This window comes from Fringilla coelebs, assembly GCF_963513975.1.
Source record: "Fringilla coelebs genome assembly, chromosome: 1".
NCBI lineage: Eukaryota > Metazoa > Chordata > Aves > Passeriformes > Fringillidae > Fringilla > Fringilla coelebs.
The window spans coordinates 4,420,206-4,443,640 of record NC_140028.1 but is presented as its reverse complement, the minus strand read 5'-3'; the positions used below and the strand labels follow the sequence as shown (position 1 = coordinate 4,443,640).

At 42.9% G+C, this 23,435-nt stretch overlaps 1 protein-coding gene across 4 annotated transcripts in view; it reads right to left on the bottom strand.

Moving 5' to 3' along the window:
- SLC45A4 (solute carrier family 45 member 4) overlaps window positions 1–23,435 on the bottom strand; it is an 85,004-nt gene that overhangs the window by 49,907 nt on the left and 11,662 nt on the right. The window contains exon 1 of one of the 4 annotated variants that reach the window (XM_084219245.1): window positions 12,514–12,643. The exons of the other annotated variants lie outside the window; for them this stretch is intronic. The gene's annotated coding sequence lies outside the window, so the exon portion shown is untranslated. Of the gene's footprint in view, window positions 1–12,513; window positions 12,644–23,435 lie in introns of those variants that run through there. 4 annotated transcript variants of the gene reach the window in all.

Below are 23,435 nucleotides of genomic sequence, written 5' to 3'. Positions count from 1 at the left end.
AATTTTCAAAACTGTCTTGATGTTTGTCTTCCAGGAGATTGCCCACAGCAGACTGTTTGGTGTTTCTGACTAGATAAATTTCAAAGGGACGTTCTCTTTCTGTGCTGCAGAAGAAATCAAGGGTTGCATCTATTGTAAGAAATGGGAGAGACCAGGAGAACAATTGTCATATCTACCAGGGGATGAGTTAAAGTTACAAAGCTAAAGTCAGGTACTTGAATGAATACTGCACATATTACCTAATCCCAATTTTGCAAAGAGTTTTACATCTTCAGACTATTTCTTTAAACAACTGCTCTACTTTCTCTTATCAGTTTATTCTGGTACAAGATAGTGGCTTGGCTTCCACCCCAGTTCCCATGAAGATAGTTAACACAGATTCCTTTCTCTACCATCACAACCAGCTAAATCCATTTATCATACATGGAATTGATAAGGGATACAACATTCATTCCTGAATTATTTTGCTGTCTCATTGTCTGCAAGGCATTTATAAGTAACAGTTTGTTGAAATTAACAGCTGTCATTCAACTTTACCACCCCAAGTCCTTGAAAAGCAGACAAAAAGTTGTTACTTTCATATAGTGACACATATAGTCCTAAGTATTTGAAGTGCTACACCTGCTTGAAGTATACAGCTGTTAAGAGCAGGCAAACCAAAAATATGAAGTGAATGAGGCTTTAAGCAACTGGCAGTTATTCTGGTGACACTAACTTTGCCTAGAATTTAAAAGCCTTGTGTAAGCATTTTTGGCATATTGGATAGCTTGTTATAGGCCTCTGGTTCAAGGAAGAGATTTTAGAATTGATACTAAACAAGTAGAATTGCCTGAATTGGGTCACTCAAGAAGTCTTCCAAGGAAATCCTACTCTGAAACACTTGAAGGTTTTAATAAATTAGCAATCACATAGGATTTCACAAGTCTTAATAAGCAGTAGGATGTGCCACGCATTCCTGAATATATTCAGGCTCTGTCAAACTTTTATGAAACCATCACTGAAGTGGGTGGGACACTCAGACTCAAATGACATCACAACAGCTCCCACAAATTTTGCTGTGAAGAGTAGTTGGAGTGTTCTTTAGTAGCTGGAGTATTCCAAAACAGCATTCCCAAGAAGGGTTTCAGGAGCTTTCTGGTATTGGTCCAGAAATATTATCAGCCCATGCACTGAGAGCAGGTTTACTGAACAGGGATCTCTCTGTAAGGATTCAACAGCATAATGTGAAATAAAACCAAAAACCTTACAAATATTTATTCAAACATTGCTTCCTGATAGTGGTTTAGAGAAGGGATTGCACATTTTTTAGGAAGACCTGTGGATTTCAACAGAGAAGCACAACCCAAGTCAGTACATCCTGTTGAAAGGAGATATTCTCACTTTTGTCCCAATGTTCTTTCAGAGGTGAGGATCACCTCATATGAGAAATGATTCCTCGTCAAGCACAACAATATTCAAGCCAAACACTTCAGTGAGCAAAGCATGCTGTACATCAAATTGAACCAAACAGAAAAAACTGAGAGAGGAAATAATCAAAAGGACAGGAACCAGAAGACATGACTACAAAGTCTGAAAGTCATGAGATTATTTTCAGACAAAGCCTCGACAGAGGGTTTCAAATGTAGAAGCTGTTAAAAGAACAGCATGACCTGATCTCTCCATCAGAAAGGTAATGATGGGCCCAAGCTGTAACAGAATTAGACAATATTTTCTAGATGTGATGGGAACAGAAGTGCTATTATCCATCACAGGGAGGACAACCAGCAGGTTCACTCCTTCCTTGCCCCATTCATGGATCAACTTCTAATGACTCTACAAGCTGAGGTTGCTCCCTGCCATTTTTTCATCCTCCTTGTGAGCACACACAGTTTCCCATCTCCCAGAGCCCACAAAGGCACAGACATTTGCATGTGCTGCGTGTGTAGGTGTGAGTCTTCAGCACTAACACAGGAAGCTGAGGAAGAAAACTATTCATTTCTTGTACCTTGTGAACAGGAAAATACATTTAGTATTTGACTAACAAAATCTTAATGCAAGTTACTGGTCAGTTCACAGGTATTTGACATTTTACACTTTAGTCACTTGTCAGAGTGAGGAAGCCCTTAGGGTGATAAATTTCACGGTTACTGAACCTTATTTTAATGAAATGCATGGCTTGCCCTTCTGGGCTGTGTTTTATTTTGGCAGCTTTACTGAGAACATTGTGCTTAGTCATTTTACTTTTTCAATTACAGGACCAGCATATGCAATAAACTAATGTTTTTATCGTTTGAATAATCACCTGACAGATTTTCAAGAGGAATAAGATTTGATTAAAGCAATCAGCAGTTAACCATAATATATCCTTAACTGTTTTAGGTTTTGAGAGCCTAAATAGATTTGAAATAATTTAATGTTGCTTTATACAGCAGTCAAGATTTAACAGATAAAACAGGGGCACCACATCCTTGTTATCTCATTTAAGTGAAATCCATTTATCATCCTGTTAAGTTTTTATTCTTCCAGTAACAAATTTCAAAGTTCAATGTATTGCCTCTATATAAAGATTTCTCCAAAATCTTTATATAGTGGGCAGACTTTTGACCCATAGACTTCTTTACAGTAATACATATGATCATATAGTAAAACAGGCATAATTCAAAAGGTCACTTCCATTTTGTTTTAAACCTTTCCTTTAAAGCCCAAAGACATTTAAAATTAAGTTTCAATTCCACATTAAAACAGCTATGATGTGACACATTACTATCCTTAACTTGTATTCTGGTTTTCAATCAAGCTGCAGTCAGTTTATGTTAACTTAATTGGGGTAGAGAGTTAAGGAATAGAAATGTCTTAGTTTATCAGGAAAAAGTACAACCTGCAGGAAAAGAGTTCACATGGTGCCTGCAAAATTCTTCCTACTTATCTGTAGTAATGCGAACAGCAGTGTGCGTAACTCAAACAAGTTTTTGCTATGAAAGCTTTTTCATCTTCCTCTGAGTACTTTGTGTGACCTTGCTCACCACTCATACATGAAGTCTGGAAAAACACAACGAATATAAAATGTGCAACTGTATTCTGTATTTTACCCAATGAAAGAATACTTGTCATGTTACAATGAGCATCAACCAGGCTTAAACCTTCACTGGCAAGAAGAGCAAAACTCAGCCTTCAAAATGTAGAACTGAAATTTACATAGACAAATTTCCCAGGTATGAAATGTGAATTCCTTCTGAAGAACAGAGTAATCAAAACAGACTTCAGTTTACTTTAGGACACATGGGCTAAATCAGCCATCTGGGTAGGATCTTCAGAGGCTTGATCCCAGATTTCTTTGCTGAACAGAAAACAAACTGCACACATGTATGTGCCTTCTCATATGCTTTTTATTAAACACTCCCTACCATGAGGAGCAGGCTGGACAACCATTTGCTGAGATTAAACTATTTCAGAAACACTGGCAGTTCAATGTTGCAGCCACAGCTGAATCCCACCAGTCTGTGAGCAGTGACACCTGTCTGCCACTTTGGATACATCCTCCCCACATAGGCTGGGAGTGAAACCCCCCCATCTACCAGATGAAAAAAGCTTCCCAGACTTCCAGGCTTTTGCTGCAAAATCCACAGTTTAATTTTGCACCTAAACTACTTAGTCTTAGAAGAGAGCGAAGATCTAACATGAAATTACAGGCTCAGATATAAACAATGCAGGATGTATTCATTGCTCATGTAAGCCTGCTGTATTTTCATTATTTCCTGCAAGGCTGGAAGGGTCACAGCATTATTACAAGCCTAAGCCCTTTCAGATGCAAAAAGACAGACTTGTGCAGCTTTAGTCTTAGCTGCTCACATCAAGCAACTTAGAGCTCCAGTTTGTCGTGTGAGGCCAACAAATTAATGAAGGAAAATTCTGGGCTCTTGCTTGCTTTATCAGATAGGATGGAGTAGAGAAGTTTCCAGCCTTGGCTTCCTGCTTTCCTCTCAGTCCAGCCCAATATTTTAAAAATTTCTCTGGTGAAAGCCAAGAATTGGCCAGTGTTCTTGTTTTTCTCATTCTTTGAAAAGATATGACTATTACCTAGACAATGAGAAAGGAAGTTATTTAAACCCTACATCAACAGTGAGTAAGAAAATGAAGTATCATAATGGCATGAGCATAACTGCATCAGGTAAGAATTAAAAATTATGCTGGACAGTCATTAATGCAAAAATAAGGAACCCATTTTTATTTAATATTTTGACATAGGCAGGCTTCCACTAAGTTACAGGGAAATGCAATATTAATGAACTGAATGCTGCTACTGGAGATAAACCAAGTGTTGCTTTCATTTGCACAGTACTTTCACCCTGATCACATTCATTTAGATGCAAGAAGGAGAGGATAGTGCATAGTGAAGGTATTATAAATACAGAGTTGAAATATTCAAACACATGCCCTTATTAGAAAATATACCTTTAGTATTAAAGCTTGGAGAACCACCACCAACACCTCTTTATTTCAGACTATTTTTTTCCACAGAAAAAGCAATTTTACTGTGAATGCCTGAAGCACAGAACTGCAGCAACTTTCTTATCCCATCTTCGAGGGCAAGATCTCCAAATTTTTCTGACAGCAGCAATTTCTGCATGTAAAGCTGAGATCTTATCCCCTACTTAAAGAATTTGTCTTTTGTATGCTATGGTGTGTGCGTGTATATATATATATATCTCCAGTGAATACAATAATTATATGTAGGGACTTAAAGCTTTCTCTGGTAGTGATGTTTGACCATGGGGCATTTAGAGCATGGCTTTGTCAGTGGGTAGCCCCTAAAACTTCAAAGGCCAGAAAAGGCCATCAGGGACACACCAGTTACTAAGTTTCAAACAGACAGAATGAGGCTGTGATCCACAATCAGGGCAACTCACCAGGTTCATTGAAGGACCCTGCAAGTGAGATACTCAGCAACACACAGACTCCTCACAGAGCCACCCAGACAGGGAGTCTGTTGACAAAGAGCTTCTTGAAGAGGCTGAAGCACAGGGAACAGCGTAGCCAGTATTGTAGCAGTCATAAATTAAGGCATTAATTACAGCCAGTTATTCAGTAACCAGCCTTAACAAAGAACTGGAACTGATCTCTTAGAATGTGTTAATTTAGGAGCATAGTTAATGAGGAAAACTACTAAGTGCAGTTGAAGGAAATACCATGCAGTGTTGGGCTGCTGGAATGAGCTGGAAGTTTGTAGTCTGATGAATGTACCTGTTTTGTAGTTTGCAGTAATTGAGCACCAAGTTTCGGTGTTTTTTTATGTGTATCTTTACCACAAAGAGGTAGGCTGATGCAGTGAAATTGTTCAAGGTGCAGAGTCAAGTTTATACTGTATATCCCTGAGACTCATTAGGTTTTACAATGACAAAGTGATGTTACAGACATTTAGCCACAACCAGGCTAAGAATACTCCGGGACAGAGTAGTGAGGCTTTATCCTAAGTCATCACACCAAGGCCATTACTTGTCCACAAATATATCCTGCTGCTCCTAACTAGTAAAAGACTTACTAACAATGTAATACCAAACTCACTAGACACACAAGCATCTGATGTTAGCACAAAATTCACTGTATGGGAACCCAAACCCTTTTATATACAGCTTAATTGGGGGCTACTACACAATTGAACACCCATGGTAGTGTCAGGTCATATGCATACAAAGGAGATTAGAAATCCCACTAGTGCTTTAGGGTCAAAAGGCTTATTTTCAACCAGCACCCTGAATTGTCACACAAACTATTCCAGAGCAATTGTCTGGAAGGGGGCACACCTTATCTGATTCAATTCCATTTCTTCAGTAGACTGAAAGATCTGCTATGCAGCTGCATAGTGAGAGTTTTGAACACACTGTACCTGTAAGATGACAAATTAGAAAGGTGATTTGAAAACAAAGCAGCAGAAAAAGCTCCAACTGTAAGGCCAGAAATGACTGTAGGAACATGAAGGGAACAGGTAACTGCCCATTCACTCTCTTTTTTCAATTCATTAAGGGAATTTGACTTTTAGGGAGGTTGAAGTGCTATGATGTTGGAAACAATTAGGGTACCTGTGCACTGAGAAGTGGAAGCCTTTTCCCTCCACACCAAAGTTAGAAGCAGAACAAGAGCCAAGAAAAAGAACAAGCCTACATCACAAGCTGATTCCTCCAGCTATGAATCAGACAGCAAACAGTACACGCACTAGAAGTGCTAGTGTTAAAGCAAGCTGTGCATTTGTTTTGGGTTATTTTTTGAACTCTTGGGAGTTAGCTGGCCAGCCACACTACTCTAAGGAGCAATAGTTCAGACTGTCAGATCACTCCTCTGGGAGTACCCGGAGCCAGACTGCTCAGGCAGTGTACTTGCTCAGATATTCCTCTCATGAAATGAGAAGGATTTTTTACCATGCCTTCTTCCCCCGCCCCCCCCCCCCCTCAAAAAAAAAGAACAAACAAAAAAAATAAACCCCCTCAAGTTACCTGGAGGCCCAGATCCAGCATCAAGACTATTTAAGAGTTGACTCCTGTTTCTGTTATTTGTACCTCCACGTGATTGATAAGGAAGTTGTAGGTTAAACAGTGCTCATTTAAACATATTCTGGAAGACTGTTTGCTGTGTGTAAGTGATGATAGGAAATTAAGTGGCACAGAAATCTGACTGCTCTGCAGTCATCGCTTGCTGGGTTAAGCCACTGGTTTCTGGATGTGGTCCAGAAAGATTGATCATATATTCAAGGGCAGAACGCAGAAGATAAGAGTGACATGCCGTTGTGCTTTTGTAAAAGAACACTGGGTTCGGCCCCCAGTTAGATCATTTATTTATCTGGCACTGAAGGGTGATAATGGCTTGTTTTCAAGTCTCCAAAATAAATGAACTACACTGCATGCAGAAGTAGTCCAGGCCAGCCAGCAGAGGATAGAAAATATGCAGGGTCAGCATAACACTGGTTTCAATTTCAGTTACAAAAACATTAGAGCTCTCATTTAAAACAAGATGAGGAAACTAGGTCCTCTCTCCACTCTGCTGAGAGAACCAACCTTCTCTCCCCAAAATACTGACAAAATCCACTTCAAACAGAGTTCAGCAAAACAATTCAGGGTAACACCGTTCTGCTGCCATTTACACACTAGAATTTTCTTTAAAGTATCTTTGGCTCACTCTAGAGACGAAGCCTTATCTCCTACCCTTTTGTGCCTTGCTATATGAGCAGCAGCTATTGACTGACAATTTCAGTCGTGCAAAGAAAGTATGTCTCAGTCTCCTCCCAGAACACCTCAGGCCACCAGATTAGTCAGTCTTCATATAACACTGCAAAAGAGATTGAGTCAAGCCTGAAGTGTCAGGCCAGACAGGTCTCCTAAAGCTGAAGTTTAATAGTCTTTATCCTCCATAAATGGGAGTCCTGGAAATCAAGTCTTCCCCATCTTTAACTGGGTCTTAAGTTTTGGTAGTGGTCCACATTGTAGAGACCAACTTCCCATCATCTATAGATTGAGATTCATGTTTTGAGCAGAATACATGCCAGCAAGAGCCAAACCAAGGTCAGGAGCAGCTCTTAAGCCAAATCAAATCATTACCCAACAAAAGCCTTGTGTCCTGATGCTTGCCAGAGTCACTTGCCAAGAGCAAGTTTGATGAGGAAACCTGGCTGCTTGTCCCGAGTTGTTACAAAGCCGTATGCCAGCTGCAGTCTAAATGACCGCACAGCACTTGTTGGAAGTACCAGCAAGAAGGGGCTTTAGTTAATAGCCACCATGTGCCAGTTAGGTCACAGCACAAACCACTCCATGGCTCAGACACTGCAGTGCTCTGAACCCATCACTGAAATGCCCAAAGCCCAGCTTTTAACTCAAGGCAAATTCAGTCTTGGGCAACTCTATTGGAGGTCTAGATTTAATAGCTGGAAATCAGCTCTTTTTCACGCAGAGTACCTTGGAGGAATATTATGCCTCTTTACCACACTAAAGAGTAATAATTTTATTTAGAAGAGCAATTACTCGGTGCTTGGATACAAGAGTCCCTCACAGTCCCAGAAGCAGGATATTATATCTGTTTACCAGTGGAAGCTTTGGGTAGTTTCTCTGGGCAGGGCTGTGACCCAACTGCAAGATGTGTGGGTAACTGATAAGCTGCTGACCGTAAAAGTCACCTGACAGCAGCAGCTTACTGAAAGCACGCAGTCCCTAGTTCACAACACGCCACAGCTTAAGAATGTCTGCTGCCATGCTTGGTTTCTGGGCTGCCCAGGATCTCCTGTCTGAAAGGTGACCCTCAGGTTGAAACATCAGCTGTCAAGCTACACACATGGTGTCACTCATCCTGACAGCATTCTGCTTCAACTTTGACAACTGGATTGTTTTCTGGTTTTGCATGGAGCCTTAAACACACAACAGCTAGAAAGTTTATTGGACTTGATACAGCCATTACTGGGCAGGTGTAATGCTCTGCTTAGGAAAAGTATTGTTTCACTCATGTCATGTTTAATGCTGATATATTAAGCTAAGCAATGCTCTCTGCACTCTGTAATCCCCAAGTCAATGGACTGCTGCTGAATCAAAGTCTTCAATAAGGCTGACACTAAGCTGAAGGACCCATGAGCTCCAACAGAACAGGTATCAGATCAGTTAACCCATCTCTAAGGGAAACAACTGCACACAAGGCTGTTCTGTTGGCAGTTTTGGTGAATCTTATGCCTGTAGCTGGGATAGGTCACAGCCTGGCATCTTGCAAGTATTACAGATAAAAAGGTCTTGGGAGTGACCCTTGCAAAACTAAAACACAGCACAAACAGTTCTTCACATTACTCATTACTCCACAAGCTGCTAAAGCTTCCTTCTCCATCACGATAGCCTTGTCACTTCCACACGACTCTCCTGGCAGACCAGCTGGAAAGCTCCATTAGCTTTGCCTCTGTTCAGCATGCTTTTACACTATTAAAAGTAGCCTATAGCATTGCAGTCAGTTTGAAGGGCAAGTGAAGCTTGTTTTTATGTCAAACATGACACCAGCACACATACACTGTTGCTCAACAGATACTGCTTGATCATTTGATGAAATTATTTTAGGATGGCTTATGTTGTTAGAGGGGCAGAGGAGTTACAGACCTCAAGTTAAGCTCAAAAGCAGCTGCCAGCTCCAGCTTCTTGTGATGAACAATGTGAAGGATTTCACTCGTTTTGCCTACCATGCAAGCAGCAGTGCCCACATACTGCCGGTGGACCTGGCTTTCTACTCTAGGAATTGATGCTGGAAGTCATAAGAAGCTCAAATGAGCAGTGCATCACAAGCAAAGTTTACAGACTAAGCTAGACAAGATCAAATGCTCCTGTGTAAAGGAACTGTTTATAGCTTAAATCAGTGCCTACTGAAAGTCCTGAAGTGTTACATGCAGCTGTGTTCACAACTGCAGGCATCACCTGGCCTTTCCAGCCATCATCTTCCCACCCAGGAACTCATGACCCCTAAAGCTTCAGCATCTTTTCTAAGCCGCTCAGTTGGCAACATATTTTAACTGCAAGAAAAGTTTTTCAAATGTTAGATGCAGGTTCACTGATGAATTACTCTGCAGGTACCATCCAATGTTAATAGTCTCCTTGCTTTTAAAAATGATCCATTTAAGTTTATACAGGGATAGAGGAAGAGTTCATGCATTCCTGCCTCAGCATATAAGCAGAGCAACATTATATTACCAAGTCTTCACTCCTGGATTCTCTGGCAGCTAGAAAGTTGAGTGAGTTTAAAAGTAATTAACCTTGGAGGCCACAGCCCTGTGAGACAGGTCCAACTTCAGCCTGCTCTCTCAGAGCCTGGATTTCCACCTGGAGGAATCAAGGCAGTTACTTCAGAAAGCTCCTCAGACAGGGTCAACACTGGCTTCAGTGTGAAAACTTGAGGTCACATGCACTTAGACATACAAGTATGTGCATTGTTTGAGTCAGAGTTACACCACGCTTCATTGGAAGCCACGAAAATATTCCACTTGTGCCACCCCACTGAAAAGGCACATGAACAAAGTTGCACTTCTTGAGTTTTGCTATAACACAACACAGAAGGAACAGCAGGTTCACCAGCTGTCAGTCAGTGTTCCTGCCACCTTTTCATGACTAATAAGGACACCTCCAGCAGAAAACAACCTCCCAAGACAGCACAATAAAACTGTACTTAAAACAGACTGATTTTTTTAGGCACATTTCATCTTGGAGGGAGAGGATTGCCCTCGATTGCAGGCAGTCCCCACAGCATCCAAGCAAGATCACGTCAGCAGATACTGCTCATTCCTTTCTCAGCAACAGACTCCCAGAGAGCAGCAGGCTCCTGCAGGAGTTAACCCACAGCTACACAGGAGGGTTTATCTGTAGAACCACACGTTTTCCTTTTGCTGAAGATGCCTCAGTCATACATAATTGAACACAAGAACTGCTATCATTTACTTGCTTGGAGAGGCACAAGCCAACCCATGTAAACCAGCCTCTGACACTACAAATAGCAAACTAAAATAGAAGTTGTTCCACTGATCCCACCCATTGCATCATGGAAACTGTTATTTTGTCATGAAAACTCCCTTAAGTATCCAATTTAATCTCATTTATAGAGGAATGAAGCTCTCACTTCCAAGACAGCAGCTGCCACTACCTTTGACATAAACAGGAACTCACAGATGTTTTTGGATGCATCAGAGACTACTGGATGCATCTTTAGGAGTTTATAGGTAGTGCAGCTCTTCAAACTTACAGTAAAAAGCACTTCTGTAAGCATTTATAGCCAAATTGTCAAGTAAATAGCTTAATCTCCTGTTTGAAACCTCTTCCCTTATTTAGGTAGGGAAGAATTAGGCATGCTGAACATTTGATCAATCCACTATAATCACTAAACAACCCAAGCAAGGAAGACCTTATCTTTCACAGTACTGGTAGGAGGGAAGAAGTCACACAAGCTATAGCAGTGCAATCACATCAGCAACCCCCCTCTGCCAGATATTTACAAAAAAGTCTGACTTGGGGAGGGAAGCAGAAAGTATTCAACAGCTCACTCTTTGAGCTCAAGCACCTGCTCAAGCCGTATTTCATTAAATATTTTAGTAGCACTGTCTGATCACAGCAGTGGAACATGACGCAGCTCACACTGGAGCAGTTTTTGCAGAGCAGAGGATACATGCTGTAACAGTGCAATTCCTTCCCACGGATCCTCATAATGATGCAGTTCTTTGGCTGTGCCCTGTACCTAGTGCTGCCTCTCCTTGTAGATCCAATTCTTGTAAAAGCTCTTTTCCTGAAGGAGAAAACATCTCCTCTAACATTCAATATCCTGCAATAGCTCTCCTATGCTTTCCCACTTGTAAGTCCCTGAATTAGCCAGGCTCCAGAAACATTGATTCACTCACCGCACCCAGTGCCAAGTCAGCCTCGGCAAAATCTTTTCCTCCCCTCCTTTTCCCCCTTTATACCTACAGCATACTGAAGGCAAAGCACTTCAACAGAAAACTGCCCCATGGAGAGAGTATTTTTCAAGGTCAAGCAGAGTTTTTGCACCTGCTAAAGGTGCTAAATTGAGGCATTTTAAGAGTTGCAGATCACTGATAATATGATCTTAAGAAAAACTGCTGCATTCAGTTTTAAGAGCAAAGTTGGAAGTAGTTTCTATCCTCAGTACCCTCCCACCATCATATCAGGCAAGGAGAGACTCAATTGTTTTGTGATAAAGCTTTGAGATCAGGTGACAGATTAAGTGTGGAATTATTCAAATGGCAGACCACTGAAGTTTAATAGTCTGAAAAGGCACACTAATTTCCATCTTTGTGCTGGAAGAGGACTTGACAAAGGGACCAGTCTTCACCCAACACAATCCTAAAGGGGCACTTAATGAAATCTGATGAGAAAGAGGCGGCTATCTCAGACACCCCAAACAAGTCTCTCCAACATCACCTTACTCATTCCTCCATTCATTTCTCATCCCTTCCCAACCTCTGCAGCCCAACATCTCCTTTGACCTGATTTCTCACCACAGCACATGGCACTTCCAATTTCCACCCCTGCAGCCTAACATGTCCCAAGATCCTCACTGTCTTCCCATCTTCATGACTTCACATACCCACACCCCAAAGCTCCTCAACCCTCTCACCTTTCCAGTCCCATAACTCCTTCACCCTAAAAGCTTTTCAGCCCCTAACCCCAAACCTTCCTCATCTTCACCCCAAGGCTTTCCTCACCTTCACCAGCCCCTCACCTCCCTCACCCTAAACCCTTCCTCACCTTCACCAGCCCCTCACCTCCCTCACCCTAAACCCTTCCTCACCTTCACCAGCCCTTCACCTCCCTCACCCTAAACCCTTCCTCACCTTCACCAGCCCCTCACCCCAAACCCTTCCTCACCTTCACTAGCCTCTCACCTCCCTAACCCATAACCCTTCCTCGCCTTCACCAGCCCCTCACCCCCGTCACTCCACAGCTCCTCAGCCGCCCCTCGCTTCCACACGCCGTCCTCACTCCAGACACCTCTCACAGCCCAAGCTCCCGCCGCCCCCCTTACCTGCCCCCGGGTCTCCCCCAGCACCCGGGACCTGCTCCGTGCGGCGGAGGGGGGAGGCGGCAGCGCCGGGGAGGGCGGGGGGAATGAGGGAGGGAAGGAGGGAAGGGACGAGGTCACTGACGGCGGCGCGAGCGCGGCGGCACTGGGCAGCGGCGGCCGCTTTATACCGGGTCCTCGGGAACCGGCACCCGCTTCCGCTTCCGCTTCCGCCCCCTCCCGCCCCCGGGGTCATGAATATGCAGCGAGTGAGGCGTGGTCTCCCGGGGATACGTGAAGTGTGGGTTATGAATATGTATTAAAAGGCGTGGTGTCCCGCAAGTTATGGGCGTGGTTTATGAATATGTAATGAGGGGCGTGGTCTCGGGGAGGGTGGGGACGGGTGGGGGGCGTTGCTGGGTGACGGCGGGCGGGCTACGGGGGTGCCCAGCCCTCCGCCGCAGGGATGCCCACGTGAGGTGAGCCGAGGCGGGCGATGGCGGGGCCGGTGTTGGAGGGTGACGGCGTCGCAGAGTGACACAGAGTATTCACCAATCGAGTCCAACTCCTGGCCCTGCGCAGGACAGCCCCAACAATCCCCAACAATCCAAACAAACTCTTGTGCCTGCGAGAGCTGTCCAAACACACCCTGAGCTCTGCTACGCTTGGTGCTGTGACCGCTTGCCTGGGAAGCTGTTGCAGTGCCCAACTACCCTCTGGGTGAAGATCCTTTTTGTAATATCCAGCCTAAACCTCTTGGACACGACATCAGGGCATTCCCTTGAGTCGTGTCAAGGGTCACCCACAGAAAAGAGATCAGCCCTTCTTCCCCTAACAAGGAAATTGTAACTGCAATGAGGTCTCCCCTCAGTCTTCTCCAGGGTGAACAGACTGAGTGTCCTCAGCCATTTCTCATATTCCTTGTCTCCTCAAAGTCCTTCACCATCTTTATTACCCTCCTTTGGTCGCTCTCTAATAGCTTTCTATCTTATATTGCGGCACCCAAAACCACACACAATATTCAAGGTGAGGCCACCCCAGGGCAGAGCAGAGCAGAACAATCCCCTCCCTTGCCCAGCTGGTGATGTTGTGCCTGACGGCCCCAGGACAGGGTTGGTCCTCCTGAATGCCAGGACACTGCTGACTCATATTCATCTTGCCATCAACCAGGACCCTCAGATCCCTTCCTGAAATGCTTCTTCCCAGCATCTCATTCCCCAGTTTGTGTGGCAGGTTTTCTCTCTGCCCAGGGTTGAAGGATGAGGCTGTTGGCACTGCCCCCGGGGTGAAGGGGGGCTCTTGGTTGGAATGGGAGCGCGAGTGGCAACCTGTGGGTGGATGGAGGCTCTACCTGCACTGTCCCAGCCAAGGTAGTGGACATTTGCACAGAAACAGAGCACAGACCCCCTTGCTCTTCTCAGGCAAAGTTGTGCCAAGGACAGGTGCAAGCCAACAACTTGGAAAGTGCAGGAGTGGGTGCTGTTCTCTGCCTGAAATACTGCAAACATGCTGGCCCCAAGTTGCTGAAATTGTCCTTCATCATGAAGGACAATAATAGCTTTTCCTCATGTTTGGCTGCAGTCAAGGTCCCATCCTGCCTCCCCACCTTCCCCCTCTCCTCATGTCCAGCCCAGCCCTTTGACAGGGTATGTGCCAGGCCACCATGGAGAGGGTGACATGTGGCATTTATTATGTATTTGTCTGCAGAGCACAACCGTCAACACACAGCACCCAGTGACTCTCAGGACATGAAAACACTTCATTCCCCATGGCAGCCATAGCCCTGCCAAATTGGAAGAACCCTTTGCAAACTTGCCATAAAAGACTGTGTTTTTTTAGCGCTGGTGTGTGTTTTTTTTATTCCCAATTAAAGTCTCCTAGCTTTAATTGTGCTGACTGCATTGTGCAGGCTAGCATGATATTTAATTTTCATTACTTACATAAACTGGGGACACATAAAGCAGCCTGCAAGTGGCATGTAAAAATGCACGTTACGTTGCATAAGTGTAATTGTTTTCTGTTTCTTGACACACCATTAAGTAGATATTCCAAAACAAGTTTTTTTAATGGTGAATTTTTTTTTCTACAACTCATGAATAAATAAACCGCAAAGCATACCAGACTTCAGAAAAGGAAAACCACAGAAGGCAAAATGGAAGAACTGTACACATCTATTAAAAAGCAAGATGAATCTTGAGTCTAACAGAGAGACTCTATTACAACTCCTAAAGAAAAAAAATAAAATTGAGCAATATTTAGTTCTATGATGCTGTTATCAATATGTTTTTGGTTTTAGGCTAATTCAGACTGAGGGCTGAAAAGCATGCATGACCAGTCATGCACAACTCACTAAATTAAACATCCTCTGGTGAGGATGTCCAAAGTCCGTTCAAAGAGTGATGGTTTTTAAGACATACTACAGATGTTTATAAACACAAAAAGTGGCCAAATAATTATGTTAAGTAGCCAAATGGTGAAGATAAAGGATAAACACCCATAACAACCCAGTGTAACACCTACTCTTGACAGCAAAACAACATCCATTGTATCAAAACTGATACACATGAATAAAACATTAAAGGTTCTTCCACAGAAGAAACAAAATATACCTATACTTATAGAAATGTCTAATGTTCTGTGGTAAGAAAAAAGTATTTAATGACTTTAGTGGAAATACTGAGACCATAACACACCTAAAAACACCAAGAAAAGATCTCAAGATATTATTACAACTTCTAAGATGTGCTTCTTGTTACCCATGAGTTTGTGGCAGCCCCAGCTACCTCATGTTTTGACACCTCATTCTAAAATAACTGAAAAAAATTTAAAAGTACTTATTTTTCAGTCCTTTTGTTGCCTGCTGTTGCAGTGAAGCGTGATCCTTACCTCAGCCTGACATTTTAGACCCGTTCTGGCAATGTCCAGACATGTCCAGACGTGTCCAGATATTTCTCCATGGTATTTCCTCATGTTATTTTCACTCAGGAGTTGTTAATTCTCAGCTTTTAGCTGAGCCTAAAGTCAGAAAGGGGATTTTTCCATAAACCAAACATTTTAGTTTAAAAAATGTGATTTTTCATACTGAGTGAGGGGGTAGAAAAAATCCAAGGAAACAGACCCACCTTTTCCCTTTGAGGTTCTTACTCAACTCCAAATATTTAACCCATAATAAATAAACGCACTCTCATGTCTTGGCAGGGGAGGAACGAGTGTCAGTCAGGAGCCTGATGTGCTGTCCAGACGTGTGCTACGTTTGCCTGGGCGAGGGGAGAAAAGCCCCTGGACCGAGGCTGAGAGCAGGATTGGAGACAACCCCTGAGCACTCCCCTCAGGTCCCTCCTCAGCAGGGTGACGAATCCTGTTCTTTGTCCCTAGGCAACGTGTAGGGATTTGAGGCACTTCAGGGAGAGCTTTTTTTAAAGAAAGCATCCAGAAGTCACCTTAAGATCTCTCTCTGGCTCTTGGCGTGAATGTATCCACTTCATGAGTCACCTAGTAGGAGAACCCCCCCAAGGTACTGATCCCTTGCTTACCCTCACTTCCCCTGGTTTGTTTGGCATGGAGTACCCCAGGACTTTAAAAGAGAAATAACCTACCAGACCTCAAACCACCGGAGAGCAGCATCCTGCTCCAAACACCTTGCCTTGTGTCTTGGCATAGATGCTGAAGCAAGGGGTCTTCCCTATTTAATGAGATGTTAATCAACCAGACGGCAGGCTCATCAACAAGCTGCCATGAGTTCTCTGTACTCCATTTCACAGGTACTTGGCTTACCAAATTGTTATGAAAACTCACCATCCAGCCAAGCCAAACAAACACCACCCCCAATATTATTTTACACGCGTGTCAAAAGAAATAACTTGCCGCAGGCCAAGCGGGTGAAGGAATTTTACGAGGCTGCGGCTGATCCTCCCTTCTCCCCTCCCTTAGACAGTTAAAGAAACGTTTGCATGATGAAAGGGGTAAGGGAGCAGAGGACAGCTGGTTAGGAATTAATGAAATGTTTGAGCATTATCAGGCGATAATGGATTTAGCTGACTGTTTGCCAGTGTTCAGATCTAGTGTGAATTGCTTTATATGAAACAAGGGGATTCCTAGATTATACAAACCTCCTGAGAACGCTGCTGCTCCTAAATCCTTTCAAAGCTGCGATTTAAAAAAAATAAATGTAATTCTCCCCCTGGATGGACAGAAGCCCTTGGGATTGTTTTGACTTGCTTTCAGACTTAATGATATTTGACACAGCCAGCTCTCTGAGGTGTCTCCTGATTGGGAGTGGCCGTGGGTTTGGGGAGCCTGAGGCTATGCTTGAAGCAAATCTGAACACCCAGAAACCCAGGTGAGGTCTCCCAGCCAGGACATTTATAAACAGGACATGAAAAATGAGTCTCAACTTTTACACATTTGGCCTGTAACTCAGCCCCGGGGTGATATATCTGATGGGAGACCCAGACTCTGGACTTGAAACTGCTGTTTATCCTTCTTCCCACTCTCCCTCAACACATGCTGTCATGACAATGGAACTTTAATGGCTGTACAAAATGGGCCATGTCCCTTGATGCCTAGTTGTTTGTTTTTTTCCCTAAAAGCATTGGGATGCTTCTGTTTTTTTCAGATGTGAACTTGTGGCTAGTCAACCAAAGATATTTTATCTGGACACAGACAAGTCTCAAGAAGGTTTTATGAGGAAGAGCAGGAGATTGTGTGAATTTGTGACTGGCACCCAGACAGGCAGATTTTCAGATCCATCCAGGTTGCCCATGTTAGCCAAAATTGACTTCTAATTCTTAGAGCCAAAGGGCTTCCAACAGAACTCAAGGTGTAGAGTGTGACTCAGCCCTTTGCCCTGTCACCAGCCCAAAGTCCACCCATCCCGAGCCAGTTGGTTCATGCCACCCCAGAGCAATGTCAACAGTCCTGAGCAAACAGGGTGGTGGAGGTGTAGGTTCCCTTTGCCCTCCTCCTGCACTGAAGCCTGGAATCCCCCTGTGCTGGGCTTTGGTGAGGTCACACTTCAAATCCTTTGTTCACTTTTGGACCCCTAACAACAAGGACATTGAGATCCTGGAGTGTGTCCAAAGGACAGTGGAGCTAGGGAAGGGTCTGGATGACCTTTCTGGATGAGTGGCTGAGAGTACAGGGGGTGTTCAGCCTGGAGGAAGGAGGCTGAGAGGTGACCTCATCACTGTCTACAAGAGAGATGATGGAGGTGATCTTCATCACTCTTGGGGAGATAGTTCAGTGGTGCACTTGGCAGTGCTGGGTTAATGGTTGGATTTTATGTTCCTAAAGGTCTTTTCCAACTGAAATGATTGTATGACTCTAAAAGCAGTAGCTATAACTTCTCTCACATCACCCTCATATGGGAAATAAACAACTCATGATAGCAGTTCTGTTACAAGGTGCTCCTACAGGCTCTAAGATTGGGTTTGGTGTTTCTGCCACTTGTGAGGTCTCATCATGAGTTCATGCCTTGAAGAATGAGAGTTCCCTGTCATTATTTTCCTGGCTTACACAGCTGAAACCTGGTATTAATGGCTGCAGAAATTATCCTGCCTCTTGAGTTTATGTGGTCTATAATTATCTTCACAATCAAACTGTGAGGAATTAAGCTTCAGAATAGTTTATAGGTGTCAAGGGGTGATGTGACAGTCCTTCTAGAACTGTGGCTTTCAGTCCTCAAGTGCCAAGAGCAGTTAAGATACTGCTAGACAGCACTTAAGAACTGCAGGGCTTGTTCAGTTCAGTCACTGCTTCCCTTGTCTTGGAGAGATCAGAACCTCTATTTTTAATTTTTTTTTTTACTTCTGTTTACTTTTCTGAAACTTTTCTGTTTCTCTGCACTTGGGCAATGAGCTGAGATTAGTCAGTTTTCCTTCTGAGCTGCCTCTTATGAAATATGACTGTGATGTTTATGAGGTTTCCATTGCTGCACAGGGATATTTGTATTTTGGTTGCTCTATTTTTATTGAAAAATGGATGTATTTTCATCATATTGTGTGTGCAGAGAACCAAAATCCTGAACCAAAGCCTGAAGTACAGGAGACTGCTTAAGTCTGAGATGATTTTCAAGTGACTTAATTCACGTTAGCTTTACCCTGGTGAAAGTTGACTGGTAATATTTTCAGTTTACACTGGTGAATGTCTATAAAAAGACCGGTTACTCTTCTGCTTGCACAGACTCCTGCTGCCTCCCATAAAGCCAAATTTTCTGAAATTTCACCTCAGAGATCTTGTGGCCTTTCAGTACTTGATGGAAGCTTATAAAAAAAGATGGAGAGGGACTTTTTATACAGACAGAAAGCGATAAAACAAGAGAGAACAGTTTTAAACTAAAAGAGGGGAGAGTTAAGATTAGGTATTAAGAAGAAATTCTTTTCTGAGAGGGTAGTGAAGCACTGGCATGAATTATCCAGAGAAGCTGTGGATGCCCCATCCCTGGAAATGTTCAAGACCAGGTTGGATGGGGATTGGAGCAACCTGGGATAGTGGAAGATGTCCCTGCCTGTGGCAGGGGGATTGGAATGAGATGGGCTTCAAGGTCCCTTCCAACACAAACCATTCTGTAGTTCTTGGTTACTTAATGCTTTCTCATAATAACACAAAATTTTATGGATTAATTAATAGATGATAGGCAGTTGAGCTAATCCAGAGAGAAGAAAATACCATTTCTTACCTGATCACCACACAAATGCTTAGTTTGTAGCTCTAAACACTAAGTGATGACCTCTAGTTAACTGAGCATTTATCCCTGTTCACACTGCCTGCTTGTTTTGCAGCCTTGTGGCTCCAGCTGGATGCAAACTGTGCAGGTGTTACTGGGCACACTGTTTTGATCACCAGGTGGGACCTGAATCCTCTGTAGCCTTCTTGGAGGATTTGCTTTACTCTCTGCTCTGCTAAGGCCTGTTACAACCACGTGCTTTGATTTATCTCATCTCTCCCCTTGCTTAATCAGTCACATACCTAATTGGTGTTTGCAATATTTTGGGTCCCAGCATAAACAAATTGTTTAGCCCTGTGTCATCAAAACTGCATCTGGACAACCATCAGCATTCTCCATATTTTTGGAAAGTCCTAGGAAAGAACTCAGAAGCTACACCTGTTTTAGTGACTTCTGCAGATATGACTCAGTGTTAGCAGTCACAGAAATGGACACTGTTGTGCTGACTGTATTCAGAGTGTTTTCACATTTCCATGAAAACATGAGTAACACTCACCTGGGTGATGGAAAAGTGAGTTGGATTGGCACTGGTTGGCAATGGGATGGAAAATTAGTATGTAAAGAACCTAGTGATTAAGATAATGAAAAACAATGTTAAGAGTCTTAGGTGAAGCCAAGTTTTGTAGCCCTCGAGCTTTTAGTTGTGAAATTGTTGGCTCTTGTGTTGTTTCTGAAATAGAAATCTATTTAAATTACTTAAGCAACCCAAGTTTCAAGAATAACCCCAAGCAGGCTGTTTTACTTGTGACTGAGAAACCAAATTGGTGAATACTTTTTATTCTAATTGCTTGAATTTCTAAACATGACCAGAGAACCAAACAGCTGCAGACCCTAAAGTGTTTGTTATGAAACTAATTTTAAACTTTGAGTAAAAAATGAAATGCCAAAGTTGATTGGAATGGAAATCCCCTACAAAATACTGAGATTTTTTTAGGATTCTTTTAATCATTCCCCCCCACCCCCAACCCACTGTTCCTAAAAGCTGAGTGTAAACTGAAACATTTGCAGTTTTTGGAATTAACTCAAAACACTTGTTTTGAGTTACTTGTGTTTAGCAATTTCCCCTTTTCCTAGACCTGAATGTCACCCCAGTCATTGATTTTCATGGAGTGTTGGACTTGTGAAAGTCCCTCTACCTGAAGTACAATGTGGATAGTTCACACCACTGTTCTATGGCTCTAGTTTCGCTTTTCAACCTAAATGATTTTAAAACCACTTACTCCCAAAAGGAGTAACTTTTCCTTTCCCTTTCATCTCCTCGTGCTCTATGGAATCATAGAATATCTCAATTTGGAAAAGACCCATAAGGGTCATTTACTCCAGCTCCCTGCTCCTTGCAGAACCTAAAACTAAACCATATGACATTGTCCAGGCACTGCTTGAACTCTGTAGGGGCCCTTTCGAAGAACCCCACAAATACAGTGCTCTCCTTAAATGACTGCACTGGATAGAAGCCTTTTGGAATGTGGGATAGGTAATGCAATTTGCAGACATTTTTGTGGGGATAAATACATGGCAATACACTGTGGAACACCAGAACTCTGCCTAAGGAATTGTAAGAGTTTAGTCTTGCAACGAATCAGATCATCTAATTGATTTGGTAGAAAACCCTAAAAAAAAAGAAGTATAATTTTCTGTTGAAGAAACTGCACACATTGACTTGTGCCACGGTCCTACACCTTGTGTGAGTCTGCCAAGGCTGGCAGGTCATGGTCAGGCGCTTTCACAGAACAAATCAGCCTCCAGCTCTCACTTCTAACTCCTATAAAAACAGCTTCATTTTCCAGTTTCTCCTCAAACAATTTCATAATTTTCCCTCAAACACTTCCCAGACCTTCCAAGGGCTAGAACACAACCTGCTGAAGAGGGACCTGAAGGTGTCCTGTGTGCATGAACACTGCCAACAGCAGAGGCCAAGAAGATTAGGATGGAGTTGTGCTTTCCTGCTGCTCTTCTTCCTTAGACAATCCTATTGGTTCAGCAGCTTCTTTCCTTATTTATATCGGGAGCCTGGCAACTAAGCTCCAGATTTAAGCACCTCAAAGACTCAAGGCTGCTTTGGTAGGACCAAAAGTTTTGTATTACTGTCAGAATAGGAATAAAGAACCTTTCTCCTTGAACGGGTTCCAGCCCATTTCTTTGGACTGGTGATGCATTTACACTGTGCAGATGGATGCTCTCCACAGGGATGTGTTGGCCCTCACCTGGGCCAGAGCACAGAAGGACAACAGATGATTTGAATGGAGATCATTTGCAACCTGGAGAGCAGACTCAAGAGGTTACAGCTGAAGATAAAGAAGTTTGTAAAACTGAGAGAAAGTTCCTAGCAATGGGGTTATTTGGGAGGATTAACAAGCTCCCCAGGGAAGCATTGTTCCTGTGGATAACTTTGAGAAGAGACTAGGAGAAATGTTTTTGAGGAGTTTAGATTTTTTCTGTCAAGTAGTCAGCTATATTTCTGCCAGGAAAGGCCTTCCCCAGTCCCAATTAAACAAGAACTGGCCTGAGTGGATTGCCCCAAATTTGAACAAAACCTTTTTCTTTTTTTCAGCTGGCAAATATTTTATATCTTTTCCTTGCTCTTTCTCCTTTCCCCACCCCCCCGCCCCACCCCACCATTAGTGGTTTTGGTAAGAGCATAGGCATATTGGTAAGAGCATAGGCACGTGGTTGTAGAATCTGCAAGAAAAAAATATTTTCACAGTTGATGGATTGATTTCCTAAATGCCTTTAAAATATTTTCAGTCAGTGCCCAGGTAGTTTCCCACTAACCAAGTATTCTCCCAAACCATTTCTTAAAGGACCGGGCCTTGTTGTTGACTGCAAACTTGAACCTGTTTTCCCGTGGTTTGAATAGGTACAAGGGCTCTCTACCACATGGATTTACTCACATCAAATACCACAAACCCCATATTTTAGATGAGCTACAAATTTCCTCCTCTAAGAGCTAATTTTAACAAACTTGCACCATTTCATCCTTTCTGTGGTTTTGATGTCTCTCTGAAATGCAGCTGAAGCCAAGATATTTAGAACTTCGTAGGACAAGGGATGCACTGTTTGACCAACCTCGCCTCCTTAGATTACTGGTGTAAAATTCAGAGGCAGGGACAAGCCTATAAACTGGAACCCCCCCAATATTTCCAGGGCTTGAAGGCTGAGTTTTGAATGCTTGAATGCTGAGTTTTGCCCCAGCTCCCTGAGCTTTGTCTGAATTTTGCACTTGAAGCAAGCCCTGTGGAAACTTAGAGCTCTTCACACCTTTGCTTTTTGTTTGCGGGTGACAAAAAGCACAGAACTGGTTGTAGTAGAGTTCTGGCAGCTGCACTGTTAATAAGAAAGAGAGGAAGGAAGGAAGGAAGGAAGGAAGGAAGGAAGGAAGGAAGGAAGGAAGGAAGGAAGGAAGGAAGGAAGGAAGGAAGGAAGGAAGGAAGGAAGGAAAAGAAAGAAAGAAAAGAAAGAAAGAAAAGAAAGAAAGAAAGAAAGAAAGAAAGAAAGAAAGAAAGAAAGAAAGAAAGAAAGAAAGAAAGAAAGAAAGAAAGAAAGAAAGAAAGAAAGAAAGAAAGAAAGAAAGAAAGAAAGAAAGGAAAAGCTGTTCAGCTGATCCATGACCATCTCCAATTCATCCTGAGATGCATTATTTGAACCACAAAAACCCTCCACACATTTTGTGCCTTGCAGGGATGGATGTTCCACCGCCTGTCGCACTGGTGGTTTGCAGGATTTACTTTTTTTTTAATCAGAAAGAGTGCAGAGGTGCAGAAATACCCGTTATTTTCAGAGTACAAAGTATCTTCTGCGTGTGTGTGTATTTCATTCACAGACTTTACTTTCTCTCAAATGACCTATGAGTATCTCTTGTCTCATGGAATTGAGTGTTGTTTGCTTGTTCACAGCTTCCTTTCCTTCCGTTATCCAGCAAAGAAAGTTTGCTTAAGTGGCTTTTGTGAACTCTTTCAAGATCCCCAGAAGGATGATACAGGAAACAGAGAGTTTCCTTTCTATACAAACTTCTAGGGTGTTCCCATAATAGCCTGAAATTTATCTGCCCTCAGCAGCCTGCAATTGGACAAAAAATTAATGGACTGTCAAGGGATCAGGCCAAACACAATTAACATATCAGAGACGACAGTTTGGAATAAGAAAAAAATCCTCCACTTACACACCACCTTTTATCCCCTGCTGCCAGACATTTTCTTTCTGAGTTTCCAGTTACTTTACATGC